The sequence below is a fragment of the Mus musculus genome, chromosome 13 (assembly GCF_000001635.26).
Source record: "Mus musculus strain C57BL/6J chromosome 13, GRCm38.p6 C57BL/6J".
Lineage (NCBI taxonomy): Eukaryota > Metazoa > Chordata > Mammalia > Rodentia > Muridae > Mus > Mus musculus.
This window is the reverse complement of record NC_000079.6, coordinates 78170510-78187313: the sequence shown is the minus strand read 5'-3', so window position 1 is coordinate 78187313 and position 16804 is coordinate 78170510. Positions and strand designations below refer to the sequence as shown.

General features: G+C 43.0%; 2 long non-coding RNA genes across 4 annotated transcripts in view; one reads left to right on the top strand and one right to left on the bottom strand.

The window, feature by feature from the left end:
• The first annotated feature begins 1403 nt into the window (after positions 1-1403).
• Positions 1404-16804, top strand: part of Gm38604 — a 54031-nt gene continuing 38630 nt past the window's right edge. The window contains exon 1 of one of the 3 annotated variants that reach the window (XR_003950645.1): positions 1404-2166. This is a non-coding gene — a long non-coding RNA (predicted gene, 38604). Of the gene's footprint in view, positions 2167-3367; positions 4341-8351; positions 9808-16804 lie in introns of those variants that run through there. The other 2 variants (XR_003950644.1, XR_873690.3) reach the window with 2 other exon arrangements.
• On the bottom strand, positions 4341-16026 carry 3110006O06Rik. The gene is made up of 2 exons (XR_003950646.1): positions 15622-16026; positions 4341-8363 (listed from the first exon to the last, which is right to left on the bottom strand). It is a non-coding gene; the product is annotated as an RIKEN cDNA 3110006O06 gene (long non-coding RNA).

The following is a 16804-nucleotide window of genomic DNA, read 5'->3' as shown; positions in this document are numbered from 1 at the left end:
CCAAGATGTCCAAGGCACTTACTTCCTCAGGTTTCTAGGGGTGTAAGGGGGTCATTTGACTTTTGCTGCCTGGGGTCTGGAGAGTGCTTTTGATCAGAGAATCCCTGCGACTTTTGAAATCCTGGCCCAACCTCCCAGCCAGTCCTAATGTGAAAAGAGAAGCAGGCCTCTCCAGGGGCCCTTCCAGCTGCCAGGAAACCCAGAGCTGAGTGGGAAAGAGGAGCCAGGGTTACTTGCTTGCCCAGTGGCCTTTTTGGGGATCCTGGGCAGTATTCCCCAACCTCCGACCTACCTGCAATATGCACTGAGAACAACTTGTGTTTCTGGATTTAAGTCTCCTTCCTAAGATAGGAGACTCCGGGTTATGGTCAGTGAGCGCTCACACTAAGGCTGCTTGAGCCCACTGACTTTCCATTTCAGAGCACAGGGCACAGAAACCACACACACTCACACACAAATCCGATCACCCCAAGGAAATGTTGAGGAACCAAGACTGCAGCCCCTAAGTTGTAGGTGAAGCCTACTAACAACCCGGAAGCACACACACACACACACACACACACACCAGGGAAACGTCCTAGGCTTTCTAGCTGCCCTTGGTGGGTGCATAAAGGATCGGGCCAGCAACTTCAGGGCTTTCAGTGCTGAGAACAGGCTGTAGTAATAGCCTAACTTGTGATCATCTAGTGCTTTCTCCGGCTCAGGTAATTTCTGTGGTCTCAGGCCTTAACAGGAGGCTTAGGTGGTACAGGTGGGAACCTTTTCTGTCTGGATAGCCAGATGGAGTGCGCACAACGTTGAGCTGCTTTCATGCTAGGCGCCAGGGGGAGCCATCGAAGCAGGGTGTGAGTCTGGAGGTCGTTCTGGGTAAGTACCGGCTCCTACCTCCAAAAATTGGGAAAATGGAGACATGGATTCCCCAGAACCAGTGGAAACTGAGGCAACCCTTGTAGAGTGGCTTCCTTCTTGAAATTACCACGACTTAGGCATGTTTAATGTTCTCTTTTAATCCAAACACTTGCTGGGCACCAGAGAACTTCAGTGACTTTGAAGTAGGTTTAAACTACCTTACCTGAAAATATTGCCTTTACAGACCATAGGCAGAATGAGAAGATATGATCTTTGACACCCTATTCTTCCTACACCATTTCTGACTTGGGACTAGGCTGAATGAAAGAAAACTCAGAACAGGAATGTGGGTCCTTTCGTGTTCAGCTTGTTCTTCTAGAACTCTGTCCCTCCAGAACTTAGTAGAGGCTCAAGGTCTCTAGCAGAATCCCTGAGACTTCACAAACCAGCCTTGCTGTTAGGAACACTAGAGAGCTGCAACACAGCTCTTAAGAGTAGTAGGGGGAGGAAGACAGAACGAACGAACGAAAGAAAGAAAGAAAGAAAGAAAGAAAGAAAGAAAGGAAGAAAGGAAGGAAGAGGAAAAGAAAAAAGCAAAATGTTTATTTTTTAAATTTTTCTTGTATAGGCAGCCCTTTTATTTCCTAATGCCTGATTCATATTTGGGGAACTCCCCTGTTCCTTAGAACAAACAACCTAATTGTCCTGCAAATAGAAGACCATAAGAAGCATATGGAGGGAGGGAGGGGGAACAGAAGTGGGAACCAATAAAACTCTTGTTAAAGGGCCTGTTCGGAGGTCCGTGGCATCACTGGGCTTTTTACTTGGGAAGCCAAAGAGTCGTATTCCTAAATGAGTTAAAGACCCATTTACCTCTGTCGTGTTCTATTCATCAAGCCACAAGTTGAGAGTTCCTAACATGAAACTATTTGTTTGCTTACACAACCAGCTGGGCGCAATTTCACGTCTGAGATATCTATCTGAAAGCGCCTCTCATTTATTATCTCTTCTTGTCAGGGAATCCATTTTTCCAACTCCCCCTCCCCCTTCCGAGTTTGTTTGTTTGTTTGTCGTCGGACTTCTTTGCTTGGGAAGACCCTTTCCCCAAGGAGCAGCCAGCGGCTCGGGGATCAGGTTCTGTTGTGCCCAAGATCTTGGACCAGAGAATAACAGAGGTGACTGCTACTGACACCAAATGGCTGGAGAGCGAAGGGTGGAGTGGACAGTGGGTGGAACAGACCCAAAGTTGCTGGGTAGCCTTTCTTCTCGGAAGTTCTCCCTGCTAACTCTCCGCCATGAAAGCTTCAACAACCTGAGGTAGGTGGAGAATAGGGAGTAAAAGGTGGAGTCCTTTCTGGAGATGGGGACCAGAGATTTGGATTTGAGAGATACTCTGACAAAGCCTCACCTAGTTCCAATTGGCCAATTTCTCCTTCTGGGGCCGATCACAGAGTAACCAAAATGTAAATAGTAACGTGATGGGTTGGGGGAGGAGGCAATGCATTTATTCTGTGTGTTGAGGGGAAAAGACTGCACGTGGTTTCAATTTTGAAGCACAAAGAAATAACATGCAATGCAGAAAATAGGTTTATGAATGTAATTGAGAGGAAAGAAAACAATTAACACGGTGGAAGGTTGCACATCGGAATCCCCACCCCTTGCTTTCATTTCTATCCGAATTGGAGAAATCCGGATCATGTAGAATAGAGTGGATCTAGGCAGTCGGATCCTGCGGACAAGAGAACCCCTGATGGGAATCTTAGTGATAGCTAAATAATGATGTCTAAACGTCTTCCAAACTGCTAAGGCCTCATCTAACCGGCTGACAGCAAGGGATCAAATCCCCAAGTCTAGACTATAAAATACCCCCCAATTGTGGAGAAGAGAAGAGAAGAGAAGAGGGGGAGAGTGTGTGTGTGTGTTTGTGTGTGTGTGTGTGTGTGTGTGTGTGAGAGAGAGAGAGAGAGAGAGAGAGAGAGAGAGAGAGAGAGAGAGAGAGAATATCTAGGGGTTTCTTTAAGACAGACCAAGCTAGTCTCTGCAAACTAACCTATTGTGTTGATTTAGGAAGACATTTGCTGTATATAACATTTAAGGCTGATAATATCATTGCACAGCCAGATAAATAAAGCTTTGGCCTAATGATGGGGTCAGCGATCGATCTCTGGGCTCAGAGGAAAAAGGCCAGAGAGGCAGTCGGGCAGGATGCTCTGTCTGTGTGCCTGTCAGCCAGCTTGCAGGACCCCAGTGTGTGTGAGCATCAGTGTGTGAGAAAGCAAGAACCAAGTCTTGAGCTGGCCAAGAGGCTCATTAGCATTCCTAACCCATGGACCTATGCTGACAACTAACAGAGATATCCCTCTCACCACTGGGCCCTTTCTCCTTTTGTCTTCAGAGCTGGAAGAGGGAAGAGAAAAAGATTTCTCAGTAGACGCTGGAGCCTAAACTTTTATATGATTGTTAAGAGGTCGTGTGTGTGTGTGTGTGTGTGTGTGTGTGTGTGTGGTGAGAGAGACGCCTACCAGTATTTTTCATCATCTTTTAATAACTTTATTTTTTGTTACTGTTATTGTTTTTCTCTGAAAATGCATAACACTCTTGTTGAAAGTCCAGGTTTAAATAAAAGAGAAAATCCCCTGGAACTGCTTTGCCATCCCTCCTTGTTGAAGGAAGGATGCTGATGCGTTTTGCTCCCAACACACATGTTGTGTGGAAACCTGTGCTTTACAGTTTGCTGGTTACAGATAGCTGGGACCCAGCACATGGGCCGCTTGAGCTTTGTCTCTCTCCTTTCTTCTGCTCGGTTTGGTATCCTAGACACCCTGCTTATTAGTTTCTATTCCCTGCCCATCGTTTTAAGGTAAAGTACATTTTTCAACAGTTTCAGAGATTCGAACAGTATTAATTCAGGAAAGCATAATTGTAAAATTATACTCACTTGTGCAGTTTTAATTGTCCTTTTACTTAAGGGGTAGGGTCTTTAAAAAAAATTACTAGGTCTCCCAGAGACAAATATGTATCCACTGGACTATCCCACATTCTGTTCCTTGAACTTCATAGAGCTGGCCAGATAGCTTTGCACACTGGAGTATACAAGTTATCCCATGTTGACAGATGTTTGTCACTTAGTAACTTCTTTCCAGCTTCCCCCCCCCCTCCCCTGAGCCTTCTTTCCAGCCTGCTTTGTTGTTTTAAAATATGCACGTCTCTCACTAGAATGCTAGTCACGAGCCAGTGCAAACTTTGTGTCCAACCTCCCACATGAAATGATCCTGTTAGAAGAAACTGGATATGTCTCAATCTGCACTTCACTCAGAGCCTCTTGGTCCTGGCCACTGTGAGTCCCTGGTCCAGGATCCAAAGTAACTCAGCAGAAACAAACTTCCAACTAAAAATCCCCTCGAATGTCTCCCAGGGAAGAAATATAGCTCCTATAATTACAGGAGGCTACCGCCGGAGGGGAACGCAGCCCGCAGCCAAAAACCAAGAAAGTAAGAATTTTATTTATTTGCTGATTGAGCCTGGATTGTCATGGCCGACAGGTTTACCCACACTGAAGTCTCAGGTTTGTTCTGAGTGTACAGGTGAGAGGGAAAGGAGGGAAAGAGGTGCATGGCAAGAAGTAGAAATAATGAGAGAGACCAGGCCAACTGGGAAAAAGTGATCTCTGCGGGACAGCATAGACGCAATAGAGGTAGTTCCTACCAGTGGACTTAAGAAAGAAAAACAAAACTTGTAGCTGAGTAATATGAGGCGGGGGGGGGGGGGATTCAGAAGAGACGAGGTTGTAATTATAGTAACCGCTTAAATAAGGGGTATCATCAGGAAAGAGAAGACTTGAGCTGCTTCCCCCAGAAAAGTAATGTGACAGGGAAAATTATTAGCTATGTTGTGTGTGGCAATTCAGTAGGGGGGTGGGTTATGGAGGGACGAGTTAGAAAAAGGAAGTTCCTGGGTGCAAACCAAAACTGCATTGTAGCCAGGAGCCCTCCAGCCGGCTTGTAGAGGTTGCTTGGACGTTGTGGTGCGAAATCGTCCCTAGAAGTGCTCTTTGAATCTCATTTTCCCCTGGTTTCATCCGAAAGAGCTGGTTCTGTCACTAGACCCCTGCACAGGACTACTCTGCGCCCCACCTTGTGGACCACCCCACAAAAGGGAGTGGTGACGGTTACTAGCTTCAGAACAGAAGGAGTACCCATGCTGGGAGGCTCGTTTCTATGAATAAGGCAAAAATTTAGCACTGATGAAAAACACATGATTCTCTCTCTCTCTCTCTCTCTCTCTCTCTCTCTCTCTCTCTCTCTCTCTCTCGCTCTCTCTCTCTTTCTCTCTCAGTTACTCTCTTTTACTGCTATGAAGTGACGTCAGCAGTGCCTGCCCTATCCCCGTGGAAAGTAAGAAAAGGGGGGGGGGGTGGAAGATGGGAGCAGGAGAGAAGCTAGAGAAAATGAGAAAGAAGAGCTGCGGCAAGAGGAAGGGGCTGCTGGGAGGGGCAGATAATGGAGATGTACATTTGACACGTTTTGGCCAAAATTCCATCAAAAGTGGCAAAACCCGATGTTTCCGAAGCTGGTGATTGATAGAACACCTTTCCTTGCTCCCATCCGATCTACATGTTCTAACATATGGAAAGCTTACAGGCCGTGTGCACTTATAGAAGCCGATAATGCATTAGCTCTCAGCAATATTTACAGCACCGCTTTTAATACACACCAGATGGTTCGCGACTGTGCCGCCTCAGCCAGCTCACTCCTCGATTTTACTCGGCGGCACTTTGTTGCAATTACACTCCATGCTGAGACCAATTTTATTGGTGACCTATTTTTCATATTTGCAGCATTTTATGTTAAAGCCCTCCTCTCTGGCCTTTTTGTAAAGGGCAGCACTCAGGAAGGGAGAGTTTAGGATGGCGTTGCTGAGGGGCTGTGCAGGTGTATATTAATATTTATCATGATGTTACATACCTCGGATTTAAGTGAGCAAACCCGATAGACATAAGTACTCCGGTCATTATGTTTGCTCACTCGCCCCCTGTTTGCCAGACCCCCACGGACTGTCTACGCGGCGTACTTGCCTCGGAGTCAATACATTGGGCCATAAATATTGTATTCCATTAATTATCACGCCACTGGCTTATCCTGGGCGCCGGCGTCCTCGAGCGACGCAGGGCAAATGAGGACGCTTCCGGAGCGTACTTCTCGGCTGGGAACCCCGCTGAAATTTCCGTGGTGCCTGGGAATTCCGAGCCCCGCTGGCCTGGGGCGGGAGCTGGAGGTGGGGGGAAAGAGGAGGGGGAGGGCGGGGCGGCAGGAGAAGGCCCCAGCCGCCAGGAGCGCTCAGTACCTGTTATCTTACCACGCAGAAGGCCTCAGGGAGAATCCCATTTGGCACGCCGGGAAAGGCTTTCAACTTTATCTCCCGCCATGTAAATATCCCCGAGTGCCCGATTGGGAGACTTTGTTTTGCACAGAACAATATAAATATCCCATTTTCTACAGCACAGGTGCGTCTTCTTTCCCAAACTCTTTTTTTCCTTCTTCTGTCGTTTTTAACTCTTCATGCCCCCCCTCCATTAAAAAAAAAACAGATGTTTACTTTATTGATATAACCTATATCGTAGTTAGGCCGAGAATAATATGTTTCAACTAACAGTCATTTAGCAAATAATAGAGGCGTTCTGGATGCCTTCCAATGTTACACATGTACTTGGTCATAAAATGATACGTGAAAAAATTAACATCTGCTTTCCAAAAATAAAGTGTGCCAAGTAGCTTTTTATGAATGCTTTCCTCATTTTAGAAAGAAATATGGAGAGATAAACTGACACCCAGATAATTAGCATATTTATAATAGTTTTAGGGCTTAAAGGTTGCTTCTCCACACAAGCCATTTCAAACCTACCTTTAAAACTACTTAACCCTAGACATTTGAATTCTGAAGAGCATTCCATATTTTACTATTTAAAGAGGAATTTACTGTAATTTAATTGTGTATCCAGGCGGAACTATATGTAAAGCCAGCTTCATGGCCTCAGCGCAAAAGAAACTCGCTCATCTTCTGTTTACCTAGTTCCTCAGCAAGGTTCCCAGGCTCTTAGGAAGGCTAGGTTGGGAAGTTCTTTTTCTTGGGTTCTTTTTGTTGTTGTTTAATTCCACTATTAGGAAGTGGGGCCTACCTTTGAATTATTTCATTAGGATTTGGCCTTTTGGGGGAAGGGGTGGGAACCATAATCATTAGTGCCTTTTTTATTATTATTTTTTCTACAGTAAATGGCTAGATTTTTTGTTGTTGTTGTTGAGTAAGCTGCTAGAATGTTGTGCAGATGTTCCACTCAGAGCAGACCTGACCCTCTCTTTCCACCCATGCAAGTCACTTAAACTCTCTGACAGTTCATTTGCTCAAGGCCCATCTTCTGTATGTGTCGGATATATCCTTTGAAATTTCCACCTGGTTACACACACATGCACCTACCACACACTTTAAACACACACTCCCATCCACTGAGTCGTTGAGCCTTGTACAGGACTGCGGTGGGAGAATTGAGGGTGGAATGGAACGGAGGGAAGTCGGCCCAATGGTTATGCCCAGTGCGCAGAGGCTCGCCCTCCACTGGGCCCCTAGCTCCTTTGTGCCTTTGGTTCAAAACTTTGGAGGTGGCCCAAGTAGCTTCCTCTAAATGGCTGGGAATCTTGATTTGTTAAGTGCTTCGGGGCACCCACCCAACGAGTTTCAGGGCCTTCCTAGGAGCCGAAGCAAAACCAGGGTTGCAGGATTGTCCAGTTGGTTCATCCTTCTGGGTCTCGCCTCTCGGCTCCAGCCCTGGAAGGGGACGGCGGTGCTTAACAAAGGGCCCTGCGGGGGCTCGGAAATCAGGCACGTGACGAGCGAGCGCGCGCAGGGTCGCTGTCCCGCAACCGGGAGGGGCTGCAGCCAGGGTGCCTGATAGCCACCATAAAAAGAACTGCCCGGCCCTCAGCGGTCCCAGGGTTGGGCCGGGGTGAGAAGTTCCCGTCTGGCTCAGCCAAGGAGAAGCTGCATCTCCCATCTCTCCAGCACTTGGAAGAAACTGTGTGTGCGGCGCGGGGAGGGCTGCGGAGTGGGCCAGAGCCGCACGGCCGAGCAGGGCCCGCTGGTGTGTTGGTGCCGGGGTGGGGTGGGGGGACGTTGAAGAAACAGTTCTTTCTGAGTGACAGGACCCCTTTTCAAGGGCAAATGGGTGAGGGGCATCCTAATATGAATAGAATTTTCAGTGTTTCACAGTTCTTCTCCCCCTTGTAGGTATTTTTTTCTTTTTTTCATTTTTCTTTCTTTTTATTTCGTGTTAAGTTGGAAGCGCCTGGCTAAACATGTCTTGTGTGTCAGTAGTGTGAGCCATTCACTTTTTTAAAAAAAATCTTTTTGGGTTGGAAAAAAAATACTGCAGCCAACATGTTAGCATGTTTTTGTGTACTCAGTGACTGGAGCAGCCGCAGAGGAGTCGGGATCTCACCCAAGGATCCTGAAAGATGCTATATCTGGAAAGAAAAGACAGGGACATCTTAAAAAAGTTCTCCGTGATCCTCATAGCAAATCTGGTCACATCTTGATTTTTTTACAGAAAAGATACAGCATCCTAATTTCTCACTGGAAAGCCTGTAAATTGATATTAGATATCTCTGTGAGAAATCACAGTGGCCAAGAAAACCTTATCTCACAGGAAGATTTCTTCAAAGCCCACTTCATCACATTTAGAGACACTATTGTTATGTCCATTCCCAACCTTAGCTATGGAAGACCATGCTTTAGAGAGGAAAAAAACAAAAACAAAAACAAAAACAAAAACGTTTAAAGTAGATTTGAACTCACATTTGTTTGTTGTTGTTATCTGTAAGAGCAGAAGAACTGATGGGAGAAGTTTTAAAAGTGTGTGAAGCAAAGGACACAAAGACAGTTTATCAGTGAAAAGAAGAAAGTGGCCTTTCTATTGGGGACTAAAGAAAACCCAAATGTAGATGAAGTGTTTCCACAAAAGCTGCTTCAAAGTCCATCTCTTTCCCTTGGGCTCAGTCATCATCCAAATGTGATAGCTGGCAGTTCTTCGTGGAGGTAAGGTGGCCATGGATGGGGAGTCACACAGAGGAAGATCCCTGCACTATAATGTCAGACATTTTAACTAACAACCTAGTGATATCACAGGGCTCAGATTCAACTACTCCCCCTCCAAACAGTGTCCACTAAAATAATGTCTTCCCTTGCTTGGTTACTTGACTTAATAGGGACCTTAGTCCTCCTTTTGACTTTGCTCAGCAAGTTGGTGTATGTTGGGCCAAATTCTTAATAGTAGTAGTAGTAATAGTAGTAGTAGTAGTAGCAGCAGCAGCAGTAGTAGTAGTAGTTGTTGTTTTCTACCATTTTGTGCTCAACTCTGCTTAATTTTCTACTTATTTTTGGACCTCAGCCTTTTTGGATCACAAATGTCCCCACTAGTAACACAGCAATAAATCTGAGCAAAAATAAGACAGATTTCCTCATCGATGTGTAATAAAGTTAAAGGACATTGTTTTGTCAGACAAGCGCTAAGTAGAAAATAAATCTCAGAGTCTGGGGAAACAAAACGGAGCGCTGCTGGCATGTGTGTAAATTTACTTTTAAAAGCAATAAATCAATGTTAAATTAAACAGCTGGGTACCCTGTGTAGGAGAAGCTTCCATGTTTAAGAAGATCTTGATGGGAGAAATGTGCTATTTAACATCACACACACACACATACACACATACACACACACACACACACACACACACACACACACACACACACTTAGATTTTTGTGCATATCCAGAGGCAAGCCGTTTCTGACACTTCCCTTGAACTGCAGGGAGGTAGAGAAAAAAGAACAGAGACTATGAATGGACTCTACAATCCATCCTCAGAATCTGACATATTTCCAGGGATAAGAAACGAGGAGACTTTGAACAACTGGTATAGACTTTTTCTAGCTTAGTTCTGAAATCATCTCTATTTACTGGTTTAGTTTGTTGGATATGTTGTGGTTATTTTGTTGCTGTTGTTGCATATTTTTCTGTAAATAATTTAACCTGAAGAAATATTATAATGAACATATTTAGCATTTTGTTTCTGATGCTATTATTCTTGATGTGGCTGTTTTACACAGCAAATAACAAATTAAAATATAAAGACAATTATTTTGTATCTGTTATACATGGTTTTACTGAGATAAAAGTTGATATTCAAGTAACATTAAACTAAACTCTAATATTTTAGTATTTCTTTTTTGGTTATTTTTTCCTGTTGTAAAGCTTTCCACTATGAGATATTGTGGGAGATGTGGGGAGAGGGGCAAGAGAGGGCCACAGAAAACCCAAGCTCTATTGCCACATCCTAATATAGTGTGAACCAATATGTATTTACAGAGGTAAATATCTAATAACAAAAAAAATTAGGAAGAATTTAAGGCTAGACTTTATTTTTGCAGGCTTGAAATCAAATCACACACACACACACACACACACATACACACACACACACACAAAACCTGTCAGTTCTTTAGAGGAGAGATATTGCTGGGAAGAACTTCTTTAGCCTATTGAATGGAAAGCTACTGATTTAAAAGAAAAAGATGGGTTCATGCTTTTATCTAGCACAGGAGGATCTTCTTGATTTCTTCACATAGATGTCCTGTTAGCGTTCTTTTAAAGTTGTACTGTTTAAAGTTAGCCCACTTTTCAAGAATATTCATATTCAGTAACATGATTCAGAATGCAAAAACTGAAAAAAGGCAGTTTTATCACCTAGGGCTGAAAACCAACAGGGGTGGTTGTGGAACATCCTAGCCACCTTGGATTTTCCTTCAGGTAGTAGAAAATGGCAAAGACCAGCTTGCCTGAAGAAGAATAAAAGTTATACTATTTATATTTAGATAGCACCATTCAGTTTCCAGGATCATTTGTAGCTTGTTAAGTAAATTGTGTGTCACTCAGAGATATCTCAGCTTGCCTGTCAGGAGACATCTGGGCAGACTTAGAAACTCAAAATGACTTCTGCTAGGTTTTTCCAGGGATGCTCTCTCCTGTGTGCTGAAGCCCTGGGACTCATTTTGGCTCAAGGTGGGCTTTTAGCCGCTCTCTTTGTCCTTTTCTGGACAGGAGGGTGCTAGTTGAAGCTAGTCTGATTTGGGGAATGCAAGAAAGAGAGATGGAGAGGCTGCCAGTTCTAATTAAAGACAAGAAGCAATCCACTCAGGAGCTATCTTTTATCTTTAGCTTGAGACAAAGACTGGCCACCTCACTTCAGAAGTTAGTTTGTCCGAGTTGGCTAGTGAGGTAAAAGTAGAAACCCATAGGTGATGCTGCTCTCAGGTGAGATCGGACTTATGGATAAGTCACTGCAGGTACATCTTCAAGCTGCCACCTTTCCCCGCTCCGCTGGTCTCCTGGTGTTTTGTGCTCTTGACACAGACTCTCTTAGATTCTAACTTTGCTTGCTAGATGGCGCTCGGTGTCTCAAGACCTTCCAATTCAGAATTAAAGTAGCTTTTTAGCACCATTCTGAACTAGTTTTGGGCGTTTGATTAGCACAGTGCCAGTAATGTTACTGTTGCTTTAATTTTTTTATTATTATTTTTGTCATCCTTTTGTATTAAGGCAGCATCCAAGTGGGAGCTGTCCACTTAATCCTTATAATAATAAAATATAGAGAAATTCTGCCTCTGAATTTATGGCATAATTGTGGATCAATTACTTGTTTTGATACATTTCAAAAAGCACTTAAGTTTTCCACAAGTAATCTTTTAAAGGATTTCAGGAAGATAAATCAGCAAGTAAAGATATTTAAACTCCTTGGTGTTCATCAGCAGGGTCCAAGAACTCACCCTGCACTCCTACCATCCGCCTCCAGCACTACGTCCATTTGCTATCATGGAGTGTCATCAATTGATGTAAAATGTAGTCTGTTTTATTTAAACCCTAAATGTTAAAAATCAATGCCTACAGATACATGTTTAAATATTTTTAAATAAAAACCACCACAAAGCTGGCTTAAATGAAGAATGGCTTGTGGGTTCTACAATGTAATCATTAGCAAATTTTCAGATATTCAAAACCAGTTTGGGGGAAGTCATGTTGAAATATAAAGAGAGACAAACAAATAGTTCTAAGTGTCTGATAGAAAAAATGAAGACAAGCCATGAAGACCTATAGCTCTGTTAGCTGAAGATATCATTTTATAGCATCTACTGCCCCTGTGCACTTTAAAAAGAGAGCTGCAGGTGTTGATGGCTGAGGAAGTGCTCACAAGGGAAAGCAATGCCTGTCTGTATAAACATAAGACCCCTTAACTGTGGAGGCTGAACTTGGTTTTGGGCATTGAGAACTGATTTGTATACAAATGTTCTACTTTTGGGGATATCAATGACATCCAGAACTAAGTGCCTTAGAACCTTTTGTAAAATCTTGGTTGGTTTGGTGAAGATTGAGCACAGTCTCACTCTGGGTGTTAGGCTGAAATTAGCAGGCGCTGAAACCTAAAGAGGAAAATTTACAACTTGATCATCCCCAGCCACACACCACAGAACCTGCTACTGTTGCAAACATATGTTCCAGATTAAGTTAAGCAAATGGCTCTCATTTCTTTCAAGGTTAAGTTGATCCTGAAAATTTAAATTTAAGTGTGTTGGACTTCCAAGGATCACTAGGTACTCAAGTGTTTACAAATCTTCTCCTAACCATTTACTGAAAGACTTCATATATTTTGTTGCCTTCCTGAAATACTAGTTTAGACTCTTGTAAGTTGAATGTAGTCAGGTGCTATTTTCTGGAAATATATGTAGTTGTGAAAGCTGGATAAATTGCAAATTGAGTCATTTGTCCCTCCAATATTGAATTGCTTGATATCAAAAGCATAATCCTAATGGTTCATCTAAGCTCCTAATATAGCCACTCATTTAAAAAACGGATGCAAAACCTCACAGTTTAAAGTTCTTCAAAAGTTTTATTCATGGAAAGAGTTTCTTTCCACAGCACAGGACAAAGCCTGTGTTTCAGAAAAGGCTGAGACCACGGTGTTTTTCCAAGGGGAGTAACTTTCATATAGTCACACAGCTGACTCCCAAACTGAATTATCTGAAGTCCACTTTGAGTAGCAAGGCACCCAGGAAAAAAGGTCAGAATTAACCTCAGTCTCTCAGGTAGCTCCCCTGGCCAAGTTACAGAAGTGGAATTCGGGGATCCAGCAACCCAGACAACCTCTTTCCTGATTTTGGGATCTACTGCATCTCTTCTACCTCCAGATGATCTCTGTAGTGCACTTTAACCAATATTAATACCTATTGACATTTGGTAGTTATGGCTTATACTTCTCTTCCCCACAGAACCTTCAAGAATAAAACGTATTAATTCCTGCCTCCCCCAATTCATTCAAGAAACATTATTCTTCTAATGTATAAGATGTACTTCTCCAACTAAGAACTTTGTATTTGACATCGACAAGTGGTCAAGGTAGAAGAAAATTTAAAAGATTTGAGGGACAAAAGTGGTCAGAACATCAGTAATCATAGGACAGCACTCGGATTAAATGCTTAAAAATTAAAGGAGAGAAAACAACAACAACAGGCATCTATGCTTTTGGAAGGCTTAGGAAGGTTTAAAGTTCCACCAAACACATACACAGATAGGTAGCAAAACATTGATACAGACGTTTATTTCATGGAGACTTAGTTATTTATATCCTCAACATTTTGAAATATAGAAACTGAGCCATACTTTTTTTTTTCTTTCAAAATTTAGTGTTCTCTGGCAAAAGTCGCCTTGAAATATACATGCCTGTCTGGACGTTTCTAACTTATTTAAATAACCCAGAAAAGTCATTTTGAAATTGAATCAGGAATTCAGTGTTTTTTGTTTTGTTTTGTTTTGTTTTTTTTTAAGGCTAAAAAAACTTAATAATAAAGGAAAGTTGGCATGAAGCAAAAAGATCCCTCAGCATCCACACTGAGACCAAACCCACTCAGTGAATTCACTCTGTCACCGCAAGTTTCTCCAATTCTTGTTTCCAACTTTGTGCCTTTCCTTGTACAGAGTCTCCTTTGCTCCAGAACCCCAGAAGGCTAGAATAAAACATTTTCAAAGTAGAAACTCAATTCATAGAAAAACCACACTGACCAATGACTTACAAACATCTAGTGATATTTATCTGAGCTGTGCATTCAGATGTGGAGAGTGCTATAGTTCAGAATAAATGAGTCCCCAGGTCACTAAGATTCAACAGGTCCCCTTGTAGCCCTGCACACTCCAGCTGCCAAAATGCATTAAGCTCTGTGAGTTTCCATCAGTTTTCATAGAGGGTCCAGCTGCTAGTTTAAACACTTCCACCATGAATGAGTTTCTCTAGTGGCATGAATTTATACACAGTTACTCTTGAGACTGAACTAATGGTCGAATTAAGGGGAACATTCTCTTTGAGGGGAGCAAACGCAGAAGTGACTTTGCAGTGGGGGAGAGAGAATAAAGTTCCTGTGAGTGTGTTGGATGAGAGAGGAACCTTCTTACAGCAGCTCTGAGAGAACAAATTAAAATGCACACAGGTGAAATATTTAACCATTTGCACGTCTCAGTGGAAAGAAAAACATGCTGTTTTGCGGCTAACTTGCTGCTAGGTTAAGAAACTCACTGATGTTTCTATTGCAGTGCTGTGTCAGGTAAAGAAAAGTACTCTCCTGAAATGTATCATATATTTCATATAATACAGAGCAGTGTGGAAATCCGTTTGCTAAGGAAACACACCAGGGTTCTTTACCCATTTCACTTTCTTATCATTTTTTACTTGAAAAGTTTTGCATTAAGTTGTTGTGGAACGGTGTTTATTCACTCTTTAATAGATACATGGTTTTGACAGTCTCACCTGCTCTGAACACCCCAGTGTCAGAGACTCAAGAGAGCGGATGATGCAAATTCTGTTCTCATGAGAGGGGATAAATTTCATTCAAAGCTAAATAAAATAAGGTTCGAGTTTCAACACAGCAAAGGTGTTAGATTTGGAATCTGTAAATCTCCTCTTAGGAGTGGCGCCTGGCGTTGCCAGGGAGACTACGCAGAAAAATCAGATGCCACACGGAAGTGGTCTTCCATTACTGCACTTTGCTCAACGCGATAATTAAAACAAAACAAAATAAGTAAAACGCCAAACAAGGAGATTTATCTAAAACTCCTTGAGAGGACTGAGATTTGAAGCTGAGAAAAAGTGGCGGGTATTAGCCAGAAACCCCTGGGTTGAGGCTGTCAAGTAAGTTGCTGTCAGGCTTTTTAGCTGGCCAGTAGGGCTGCCGAGAGCCTGCTGCAGATCGGCTTCGCTTGCTTCGCTTAAGCTCCTAGGAGCTCCAGAGTTAGTCCGACAGCTTCAGCCAACAGGGTGGTGGGATCAGCGGCTGGTGCATCTGAGTGTGCATTTTTTTCTTTTTTCCCCTTCCTTCCTTCCTTCCTTCCTTCCTTCCTTCCTTCCTTCCTTCCTTCCTTCCTTCCTTCCTTCCTTCCTTCCTTCCTCCCTCCCTCCCTCCCTCCCTCCCTCCCTCCCTCCCTCCCTCCCTCCTTCCTTCCTTCCTTCCTTCCTTCCTTCCTTCCGTTGAAACGTAGATCTGTGGTGACTGAGATTATAGGCCTGTGAATAAAGTGGTCCCATCAGAGACCCTTTAAAGCGGAGTTGTTACAGATTCTGCCACCTAACTGGTGGGAGTGATGAAAAGTTGGTTCAAGAAATTTGGGTTGGGGGAGCAAAGACGCTTACCAAGGTGACTGCGGGGTGGAGCTACGTTCTACTCCGCGCAGACTAGATGCAAATTCGGGAGACTCGCTGGCAAAGGGAGAGTCAACTCTGGGCGCTAAGATTATTACCGGGCAGGGAGCAAGCAAGACTCTCCACCCACAAACTGTAGTCTTTAAGCTCACTGTTGTTTTGGGCTCAGATCAGAGGTTTCAGAAGAGAATATCCTATGGCGTGGGAGTGGCTGGAGTGAGGAATCCCGCTAGGCCTGAACTTTGGGGTTCGGGCCAAGGGGAGAAGAAAGGGGAAGCTGGGCGCTGTCCATGGTTCTGGGAAGAGCACGGTGCCTTCACGTAGCTTCTTTTAGCTGTCTCCAAACTGAGGTGAGGTGTAAAAAGTAAAAAGGGACACCAACTCACAGGATTAGAAAATTTCCCTCCTAGCAAATGTGGAAAATACAAAAGTGACAGCACAATAAAAAATATTCTAGGCGGGTCCTACTTTCATTTCTGGTTCATTACAGCGTAGACAGCAGTGTTAACTGGTCATTCGTTGTTGTGGGGTATTTTCCTCCTTAAAGTGTATCATCACACTTCAAACTATGTAATCAGCAATTGCTGATTGCAAAATAAAGAGGAAAGAAAAGAGAAAAAGCATTACTGGACACTCTAAATATGTTCAAGGGTAGGATAGTTAGCTATTTCAAGAGTGCTAGGGATAAAAGCAGAGGGTGACTTAACTGTGCTAGATCCCATTTTATTGAGGAAGATATACTTTTCACCTAAATACTTCTTTGAATTCTACACTTGTGAAATACTATAGATGTCAACAAGAATAAAAGGAGCGATTTACCTGTTGGATAGGAATTAATTCTGTGTTGTAAAGCAATGCTTTTAATTGCATTATTAAAAAGCAAAACAATCTTTTTTTTTTTACAAAAGGCTTGTGATCAGAAAGAAAGCAAATTCAGACAGAAATAATTTCAATAATAATGTAAAGAACTGCAAATAGAAATATAAGCTCTGTAAACATAAATGTAAGCTATCCAGAAAGGCACCATGTTCTTGAAAAGCATTGTACATAATGATATAACAAATGCATCATGCAATGTTTAGCTAAGCCAGAATTGTGAGAAACAGGGAAAGAATTGACCATAATTGTTTTAATCATGGAAATCTTATGTAGCCTCAGCACCTTGAATCCATGT